At 39.8% G+C, this 11,530-nt stretch overlaps 1 pseudogene; it reads right to left on the minus strand.

Annotated features, from left to right (window-relative positions):
- Window positions 1-4,096: 4,096 nt before the first annotated feature.
- On the minus strand, window positions 4,097-4,524 carry LOC142841128 (ubiquitin-ribosomal protein eS31 fusion protein-like; annotated as a pseudogene).
- Between the last annotated feature and the right edge of the window lie 7,006 nt (window positions 4,525-11,530).

Consider the following 11,530-nt stretch of genomic DNA (forward strand, 5'->3'; position numbering starts at 1 on the left):
TTTCTCAAAGAAAAGACCAAGGATCTAGTAGTTGTTCAGTGCATGAGGTTGGATATCTCAACTGGTCTTCAGTATACATTAGAATCCTAAAGAAGTAGATTCTAACTCCAGTGAAGAAATACCTCAGCAACAGTAATAATGAACTTACTAGCAAGAGGGCAAGCAGTCAAAAAGCAAAAGTTACCTTCTTCCATGTCCTTTTGGTGTGGACTGTCATCAAAATGTATGAACCAGATTTAGGGTGGATCCATCCATTTCAATGATTTAATGGGGAAAATTCCATACAGGCAGGCCCAGTTTATTGGATTTTAGTGGAGTTCATATATATGTGTGTGTGTGTGTGTATATATATATATATGTGTGTATATATATATATATGTGTGTATATGTGTATATATGTATATATATATGTGATTTGACAATCATAATTATCCTCACAAGTCTTTCCTTTCTCAACTTGACACACAAACACATATCCTTAAATTATGCTTAATTTCCAAATGAAAACAGCAGCCACAAATTAATCCACATACAAAAATCAATGTTGGAATCCTTCTAGAAGAAGCACTGTAACACAAATAAAAATGAAGAAGAGGAGATATCATGGTGGAATAGATGCTGAAAGACCTCAGTATCAGATAATGGTTATGAATCCACAGGCTGCACCCCTGCCTGTCTGTCCAGCTCTGTGGGCTGCAAGTAGCAGGGTAGAAGTGTTGGTGGAGAATGCTCAACACTGTTTGGCCAATAGCTTATGCATATTTTTGGCTAACATTTATATCTTAAATTAACCCATTTCTATTAATCTGTGTATTATCACAAGGGTGTAGCTTACCAGTAAAGGTTCTGGGGTGTCTGTCTCCTTTGGCAGCTACATGGCATTTCCCTGACTCGGTCTACTTTCTCTCTATATCTCTGCTTAGATTTCTCACCTGGCTTTCCTCTACTAAGCCATTAGCCAAAACAGCTTCTTTACTAACCAATGATAGCAAAACCTATTAAAAAAACAGAGGAGGATTTCACATCATCTCTCCTTTTCTGTCTAAATAGAAGAGAAGGTTTTAACTTTAACATACTAATATTACATATAAAAAACAGGTATCAAGCAAGAATTACAGTTACAATATTTATATCTAATTTATATTTATCATAACTAAGGAAAACTATATCTATTCTTCAACTCCATCAAAGACTCCAGAAGGATATAATATTACCTAAGTTAACAGGAAGAACATTGTAAGGAACTTCCAAAATTCTAGAATTGACAGAGACATTTCACTGCCTGGACAATCACCCAAAGTTCTTCTGTAACACTGATGCTTCTATCTTCAGTCTACAGGCCCATAGTTTCCTGCAGACTTTTCCATGAAGCAGAAAATTTGAAGATCTGTTTTGCTTCTGTTAGCAGTTTGTCAGTCGCTTTTTCCTGTAACCTTCAAAATGTTTGGAAGATTCTTTCATGTATCAAGAACCCTAAAGTACAATCTCACCTTTACACAAGTTTAGCCATCATTTTTCTGTGGATCTTGCATGTCCATTTCATACAGCATACTATCAAGCTGTCCAGACAAGAGCAGTTTCTTGCCAAGATGGCTGAAAAACTCCATAAGGAGCCTCTTTGATGCCCATCATCCTCTTTAAGTATATTGTTGCTGCCAGGAGCAGATATGTCTCACTGTCATGAATAGTCCTAAGTTCTTAAAACATTTTAAACGCCATATTCTGTATGTCTTTAAAAGTGATGAAGAATATCTATCTAACTATATATTGCTTCGGGGGGGGGGGTCTTCTTTGATCAAATCATATTATCCAGTAAGGAATCCACAGCTTTCTATCTTCTGTGGAAACAAAAGCAGAACCTCTTTTCCAAAGCAACATAACCTTAGACCCAAATTTTAAGTCAAGATACCTTTAAAATATATATTGGTTTAGCTTAGCAGCTCATGCAACTAAATATCTCCCTGTACATTCACAGTCAAAACATTCAAAGAAAACACAATAATATACACAATCCAGACTCTCTGTGTATTTTTCATCTTTATGTGGCTTATTTTTTACTCCTTTAATCTATGACTATCTATACTCTGTCTCTTTAAAGATTTTGTTTTATTTTTTAAAACTATTCTTTAATAACTGTCTATATTCTTTTTTTCTCACTCTGAAGCCTGCACACATTTTTTAAAACACACTGTGACCTGTTCAGAGGTTTATTTCTGTCTGAATCTGTCTTTATTGCATATCTGTAATCATTTTCTGACCAGGAGTACATTTCAAATGATAAGCAGCTGGTTCACAGCAGCTCTGGATGCTGGTTCCACATTTCTCGGCCATCCAATATGTCGGAGGTAATTTTTCTGCTAGCTATGGGACCATCAGGTAGGAACTGTGCTCACCATCTCAACTTTGGTAAGCAGTTGGCCCATGCTTCCACCAACTTGCAGCACAATGCCCACAAAGCTTATTCAAGTGCTTTGCTTACTGAAAGAGCCAGAGCTGTTTGTGCAACTAACATGAACCAGGATGCCTTCTTAAAGGAGCCACACAGTTTTTACTATTACCACTGAGTCAGGAAGCCTTCTTTTAAAGGAATAATGTCTCTGTTTGCTTGTAGCAAACAGAGCCCATTTAAGAAAATGCTGCTACCGTGAAGCCATGCTTTACTCTGCTTTTTTTGTGTCTAGAATTTTTTTTCCAAGCTCTCTCAGGTGTTATGTGGATGTAGTCAACCCATATTGACATTCCATTTTGTATGCAGAAACTGCTCATTCATTTACAGTCCACGTGGATACAAATAATTACACAAAAAATATATTAATTATAGCACTGTTTGTCCAATAGCTTATGCATAATTTTGGCTAACTTATATCTTAAATGAACCCATTTATATTAACAAGTGTATTACCATGAGACTGTTGCCTACTGGTAAAGTTTCCAGAATGTCTGTCTCCTTTGGCAGCTATGTGCTATCACCCTGATTTTGTCTACTTTCTCCCTACCTCTGTTCAGATTTCCTGCCTGACTTTATTCTACTAAGTCATTGACTAAAAGAGCATCTTTAATAAACAATGGTAATAAAACATATTCATAGCTGCAGAGGTGAAGACTACATCAGAGAAACCTACAGGTTCTATGTTTTTTCATCTATTGGCTTGATCATATCTTTAAACATCTGTTTATATTAATGAGTCCTTCCATCTTAGTGTTCCCAATATGCTTTATTAAAATAGTTGTGGCAGGTTAAACTCTACAATATGTACAAGAAAATTTGGAATTAATTGGGAGCCATCTGCTATGTACTTGAGACCAGGATAATAGTGTGCATGTTGTCACATCCTGAAAAATAAAAAAAAGCTAAAGATTTGATTGGTTTCTCCTGATAATATTGCAAAAATCACTTGTATATCCACTCATCTTTCTGCTCCTCTTATCATGTTATGGTACAATACAATGATATATCTCAAACTCTAGAAGGTGCTGGGTTCAAATTCTTGAATATTACAGACCTAGAAACATGAATCCAAATAAACTCCCATTCTTCATCAATCACAAATTCTTGAATATTTTTTATAATAACAAAGTAAATTAAAATATTTGCCTACTCTGCTTGAGATTATAGTTTTTAATTTAAACCACATTGTATATAATATATTCTAATCATAGTTTCCCCTCACACAACTCCTTTTAAGTTCCTACCTACCTTCCCATCCACTCAAATAATCATTTATTTTTTTCTCTCTCATCAAAACACAGATATCTAAAATAATAATAAATAATAAAATAGAGTAAATGAAAATGTAAATAAATAATTCAGAATGAAACAACCAAAAATTAAAGAAAAAAGCACAAGGAGCACATACATATGCATGACATACACAATTATACACAGAGAAATCCCATAAAAATAAAAATAACAAAGCATATTGTATAAGCAAAAGACAAGTAAGGTAAACTAAATGCCTAGACAATTTATTATGAGACAACATAGCCCTAATACTCCATTGAGTTCATTGTGTGTTGGCCACAATGAACATCTAGTGCTGGGCATGGTGTTATAATTTTGCTGGCCTTCCTTGCCAGTAACCGGTCTCCTTATTATCTACTTGTATTCTGGCTTGTTGAAGCAATAAGTCAGACAACACTTGCAACAGTATTTTCTGTCAGAATGCCTAGCCATGAAAACTCCAGCAGTACATTCACCAGAAGAACATTATTGACAAAGACTACTAATTTTGCCATTTTAATACACTTTACAGTACTTCATAACTTATGCTTATTTTTCTTGGGAGTGGTGAAATACTTCTTTTTCTTAGCACCATCACCAATTCTCGCCTTTTGAATGTTGTAGTCAAAGAAAGTAAGTCCATCTTCCACTTCCACTTGCATACCAGGGAATATCAGCTTCTACTGATCAGGAGGAATTCCTTCTTTGTCCTGAATCTTGGCCCTTATATTTTCTATAGTGTCTGAGGGTTCAATCTCAAGTGTGATAGTTTTCCCCCTAAGGGTCTTGACAAAAACCTGCATCTTGGTGGTGGTTCCACCACAGATGGAAGGTCAGAAAGTCAAAAGAGAGAAATACCAGTCGAGATGGATCCCCAGGCATGGGAACATGGCCAGAGGTGAGGGGTCAGGAGATCTTACCATTTGTAGCAGACAGGGTATTCAAAAGTGGACTGGTCCTGATCTGGGACCAGGATCCCTGCCATCCTTAAGCCCCTCAATGTAGTAATAAGTGCGGTGGGGCTACTTTCCCGGCATCCGGCCACCCGCATGCCTAAGAGTGGCGGGTCAGGCTGTGTCCCGCCACCTGGCTAGCTTTACCTGAAATAATTACACGGACACTGTATTCTTTTAATCACTGCTTGGCCCATTTCTATCTACCCTCTTCTAGGCTAGCTCTCGCACCTGGACTAGCCCATTTTTAATATTCTATGTAGCACAGCTAGGTGCGCTTACTGGGAAGATTCTAGCCTAAGTCCATCCTGGGTCGGAGCTTCATGCGTGCATCTTCCCTGGAGCGGGGAGCATGGCATCTCTCTGAGGTGTCTGCTGCCGAGAGGAGAGCTGTGGAGTCTGAGCTCACTTCCTCTTCCTCCCAGCGTTCTGCTCTGTTTACTCCACCTACCTATGTTCTAACCAATAAAATAGGCCAAGGCAGTTCCTTTATTAGCCAATGACCTTCCTCCATCACCTCCACGTGCTGGAGAAAGAGAGCACAGAGAGAACCTGGTTGAGTCATGTACCAATGAAATATAATTCACCTATGAATGATACTGCCTGAGGAACCTTTGACAAGTCCCACTGAGGGTGCCGAAATATAACCCGATTTTGTGTTACACCCTTGGTACAGTTCACGTGCCACTGTACCATACACAAGTCGGGCAAGGGCCTAGAGATTGAAAGAACACACAAAGAGACCTGGGTCATTCAAAAGGAGATCAGCTGAATGCCGTTTATGCAAACTTGGGGAAATCCTTAAGTACCTAACTGCTGCACAAGGACCTCTGCCCAGGCAGGTGGGAAATCACCATACCAACAATGGTGTTAATGCCCTATAGCTAATCACCAGGCAGGGCAGGGAAAGTACAGGAACAAACAATGCTTTGTCAGCTGACCAGAAACTGTCCTTGCACCACAGGAACAAGGGTAGACCCAGGCCCTACAGGTCCCTCTTTTATATAAATTATGACTAGGCCTGTCTTGGGTGGCATTGGACATCAGGCAATAACCCTTACCTGTCGTGGGAAAGCATCCAGGTCAAAACACATTTCCTGTCTTAGGTTGGGGCAGACCCCCAAAAACCTTTCCCGTCATTGGCTCACTAGTCATCCATCACCGAGTTCAGCCAGATTTGTGCTGAAAGATTCTCTGGGGCAATAGCTAAGAGGACTTGCCATGTGGCAACATTGACCTGAGCTTGCCTTTGGCTCTGGCACCATGAAACCATGAAGATGATACTCCAGCATATATAAGCATTCCTAAGGAGACTGTGCCTGCTCAATCCTTAATAAGGCTGCCCAAATTGGAGCCCTCTCAGCACTGGTGAAATGAACCCTGGTATAGCTAATTAGAATAATCTCAAAAGCCAATTTGTAAATTGTGCATTCCAGGGTCCGTGAATAACAGCAATAAACCTATTACTGTAATATCTGGCAGTGGTCTTTAACCACAACCAATAGCAAAATTAACTGCACTATTCATTTGTAAATTTAGCTCAATTTGAATGGCCAAGGCATTTGCAATCTGCCCTGAGAAAGTACCCATTGTGCTAGCAGAAGCAACTGACTGACTAATAGAAAATCCAGCAGCTCTAGCCACTCTGGCGGCCACAGCAATGGCTGTCATTATCATGGGATGGGTAGATAAGTAGAGGAATCCTTAGCACTCTGATCACCATAGCCAGCTCCTCAGGAATCCCGCAATTCTTCGGTTGACAAGCCAGAATCTCCTTGATCTCTTGGATCTGTCCTGTCTTCATGCTTCTGGACAGGAAAATCCACAGCATGCACCAGATGCTCAGGTACCCATATTGGATTGTCAGCATTCTGTGGGAAAACAAATAGCCCCTCTTCCCCACACCAGTACAGGATCTGGACCATACCAGGTGCCATGTGCTAGATTCTTCCATTTGACATGAGGCATCCCAGAAGAATCTGGCTGCCAATGCCGGTCAGCAGTGGTATGAGATTGAGCATCAACAGTCAAAAAATTTAAAATGTATAAAATAAAAGACAAATGGTCTCTGGGGGTGGAACCATATTCCCCCTTTTTGTTTTATGCAAATAGGCTTTGAGCGTACGATGTGCTCCCTCCACTATAGCTTGTCCTTGAGGATTATAAGGTATTCCTGTTTTATGAGAAATTGAGAACTCAGAGCAAAATTTAGTAAAGCCAGTGCTGGTGTAGGCTGGCTCATTATCAGTTTTTACAGTTTTTGGAATTCCCATGTAGGCAAAAGCCTGGAGACAATGACTTCTAACATCCTGTAATTTTTCTCTTGTATGAGCTGAGGCAAAAATAAGATGAGAATATGTATCCATGGTTACATGAACATATTGCATGCACCCAAAAGACGGAACATGGGTGACATCCATTTGCCATAAATGATTAGGAGCAAGCCCACGAGGATTAACTCCCAAATGGGGAACAGTTAAAAGTTCTGTACACAGAGAGCACTTTTTAAAAATATCAGTGACTTGCTTTCAAGATATCTTAAAATGAAATCTTAAAGACCCAGCATTGAGATGAAAACGATTATGAGCTTTTTCTGCAGCTCCATAAGATTCCTGACTCACTGCATAAATTTGTCGAGTAAGCTGATCAGCCAATGCATTCCCTTCGCTCAAAGGACCAGGGAGGTCAGTATGAGCCTGCAAATGCCCTACGTAAATGGGAACAGATCAGGCCCAAAGCAAAATTTGAATAGCCAAAAACTGCATCTGGACTCGAGATACAGAGGCTATATAAGCTGCAGTTTCCAAAGGTGCAAGAATTTTGCTTATATAAATACTGACTGTCAGTAAAAAGGTTAAATGGAATATCAGCATATTTCTCTAGGGCCACCTGGACAGCAACCAATTCAGCCACCTGAGCAGAGTTAGTATTAACAGGCTGAATATCAAAATCAGGAGAGGAGGCTACAATAGCTCTCCCTGTGGAAGATCCATCAGTAAACACATTTTGTGCCCCTGCCAGAGGCTGCAAAGAAATAACTTTAGGGAAACATACCAGATGATTTTTGAAAAAGGTGACCAATGTATTATCAAACTTGCAGGAATTGGTGCATAAAAACAAGGTCCAATCTTTAGCAAAATTTTGCAACCAAGTTATTTCTGCCTGGGTATATGGTGTAATAACCTTATCAGGTAACATTCCAAAAGTTTGTAAAATAAGTTTATACCCTTTCTGAATAACAGGCAGCACAGCTGATGGGTACGAGATAACAATTTTTAGGAAGAAGTGGATGACCTCTAGCTGTTCCAGGAACTTAATCTGTAGACCACGCTGGCCTTGAACTCACAGAGTTCCCCAAGTGCTGGGATTAATGGCTTGTACCAGCACACCTGTCTTATTTCCTGGGCTGATTAACCATGCCTTTACCTGCAGGGCAATTCCTTTTAATGTGTCCTGATCTTCCCCATTGAAAACAATTCTTTCTTCTAGCTCCACCTTGACCCTCCCTAAGGTCAGAATCAATTACCTGACCCATCACTTGAGTGCCATCAATGTTTCTGCATAACCGGATAAAGTCATTTAAATCTCCATTTCTATGGGGGAGTAAAACCTCCTGACAAAATCGATAGCTGAGTCCACAAAAATGTGACTTCCCACCTGTAGAAGGTGGTCAATAAACTCAGAATAAGGTTCTGAAGATCCTTGAAGGGTCTTAGAAAGATGTTCTCTTGCTCCTTTGTTAGGTAAAGTTTTCCAAGCTTTAACAGCTGCTGCAGCTATCTGACCACAAATTGCAGGATCATATGCAATCTGTGCTGCTAAACCAGCATATTGTCCTTCACCAGTTAATATGTTAAGGTTATGCTGGGGAAACCTGCTTCGACATTTTTCCCTACAGTCTTTTTGCAATTTTCCTGCATTTCACCTCTCCATAACAAATTATCTCCCCCTGAAAGACAAGCCCTGCAATGCTGCATCCAGTCACTGGGTGTAAGGTTGAGTTCTGCAAAGGATTCCAATAAAGCTACAGTGAAAGGAGCATGAGCTCCATAGTCCATAACTGCTTCTTTTAACTGCTTAATATCCTTAAAGGCCAGGGGGTTATGCTGCCTGATCCTCTGTTCTTGCTGATCAATAGTTTACACAACAGGATAAATCTGCCTCTCTCTACTTAGATTATTTAATCTTTTCTGGATCTCTTAGATTTCCACATCTAAGTCTATAGGGGCAGAAGCAGTAGTACAAAGATTTTGCAGCAGAGGTCTCATGGAGACATCTCTGTTTGCTTCCTTCCATTCCTCTTTTTCTAACTTCTTTTTTTTTCAGTATGATCTCCTTTTCTAAAATTTCTTCTTCCTCTTCTATATCCCTTCTAATACTTCCTGTTCCTAAAACTTCCTGTTCCTCAAAACTCTTAATAGAACTCACAGATTCTACTTCCTGAATCTCCTCAAGGGTTTTGTTCAAATTCTCTAACTGCTCTTTTACTTTTACATCATCACTGAGAAGAGCATCTCTGACTAAGTGCCATAGTGAAAATATTGCTATGGGGAATTCTTCTGGCCTTCACTCTTTCAGTGCATTTTGAAGATCAGAATATACCTGCTCCCAATCAGTAATATTAAAAGTCCCTGCATGTAGAAACCATGGAATAAACTCTAAAACCATCTTAATGATCTCTTGTGCTGTCTCAACTTTAATACTGGTGCCTTTTTTTCTCCAAAAGAGCTAACAACTGTCCTGTCAACCTGCCCCTTAACACTGGAACATAATTACTTGCACCCATTACCAATACACCCTCACCACTCAATTTCTTACCTGATGGCCAGCCTTCCCGAGGGCGACCTCTCAGGGATCCTTACTTCCCGATCTCACAGATGGGTCTCTGACTGCAGTTGCCAATGTCCCAGTGGGGCATCCAATTGTAACACCCGATTTTGTGTTACACCCTCAGTACAGTTCACGCGCCACTGTACCATACACAAGTCGGGCAAGGGCCTAGAGATTGAAAGAACACACAAAGAGACCTGGGTCATTCAAAAGGAGATCAGCTGAATGCCGTTTATGCAAACTTGGGGAAATCCTTAAGTACCTAACTGTTGCACAAGGACCTCTGCCCAGGCAGGTGGGAAATTACCATACCAACAATGGAGTCAATGCCCTACAGCTAATCACCAGGCGGGGCAGGGGAAGTACAGGAACAAACAGAATGCTTTGTCAGCTGACCAGAAACTGTCCTTGCACCCCAGGAACAAGGGTAGACCCCAGGCCCTACACCAAAAAGCAGCACTAATGGACAGAGAGAAATATGCCACACAAAGAGAACTTGGTGAGTATGAAGTTGTATTTAGGAAGGAGGGTATTGGGAGGGTAGAAGAGAGAGGGGGGGAGAGGGGAGGGGAAGGGAGGGGAGAGGAGAGGAGAGGGGAGGAGAGGAGAGGAGAGGAGAGAAGAGAAGAGAAGAGGAAGAGAGCTGCCTCTTCAGAAGAAAAGCTGTGGAGAGAGAGAGAGAGAGAGAGAGAGAGAGAGAGAGAGAGAGAGAGAGAGAGAGAGAGAGAAGAGAGCCTAGACCAGCTTGGCTCTTGGGAAGGGAGAGATTGGTAGTGTGCGGGGCTTGTATCTGAATGGAGAGGCTGCATAATCATAACACATGGGACTTGCCCTTAACTGTGATTTGTATACCTAGTGAGACTACCTTGGAGAAAACTAAATTTTTATTTGCAAGTGGCTATCAATTGGATATGCCTTCTGAGATAAGTACCAGGACTTATGGCCACTTTCCCTATTACTATTGGGACTCCAACTGCATTAGACCTGTGTAAACTCAATGCATGCTTGCACAGTTTCCACGTTTTATATGATTATCAGCCAGGCTATGTCTAGAAGGCCTTGTTTCTTTAATGTTTTCCACCCCTGTTGACTTGTAAAATTGTTCTGCCCCTTTTTATACAGGTTTCCCTGAGCCCTCAGAGGAGAGATTTGATGGAGAAATCCCATTTATGACTGAGTTTTCCAAGGTCTTTCATTCTCTATGAAAACATTATACAGTTTTGGGCTCTTGTTTAATTTCCATCTGCCACAAGGGGAAGCTTCTCTGATAATGGTTGAAGAAAAGATTGATGTATGACTATGTCACAATGTCACTGGAAGTCTTTATATTGCTATGATCTCTTGGCAAAGCAATAGTATTTGATTTTATCCTAGGCCCCTGGCCTTTCTAGTCTCAGGTTGTTGGACACCTAAGCACTCTCATGGAGTGAGGCCTTAAATCCATTAAGATAGTGGTTATCTTTAAATGTTAATTTTAAAATACTAAATCTCAATAACAATAAAAGATATACTTCAAGAAAATGTATTCATATTTAGAGCTCACCTCAAAATCCTAGCTAAAGATTTCAGAAAGCTTTTGAAAAACAAAAATGTGAAATTTGTATTTCAGTGCTTATCTAATATTGATGTATAATTTGTATTTATAAAATACCTCTGCAACCTAACATTTAGATAAAAAAGAATAAGGAAAAAAATAACATTTTAGTGCATTGGATACAATATACAGATATTCTTAATTGCATGTGAAAGGTAAAGAAATGGCAAAAATGGAGTAGAAAATAATTAAATACTCTTTGTATTATTGAGCCACTAATTATATTATATTTCTAATTATAAGGAATCTCGTAGAAATACAAGAATTGCCTTACTGGCAAAACTAGAGCTTTAATTCATCTACTCCCCTACACCTTAGTAACTACAGCAGTCATCAGAATAATACACAAATATGATAAATGTATTGGGACTGTCAAGCAATTAAATCTTGACACCTAATATGAAAAGGTAGGTACTACATGACATGGTTTAA

This window comes from Microtus pennsylvanicus, chromosome X, assembly GCF_037038515.1.
Source record: "Microtus pennsylvanicus isolate mMicPen1 chromosome X, mMicPen1.hap1, whole genome shotgun sequence".
Taxonomy (NCBI): Eukaryota; Metazoa; Chordata; class Mammalia; order Rodentia; family Cricetidae; genus Microtus; species Microtus pennsylvanicus.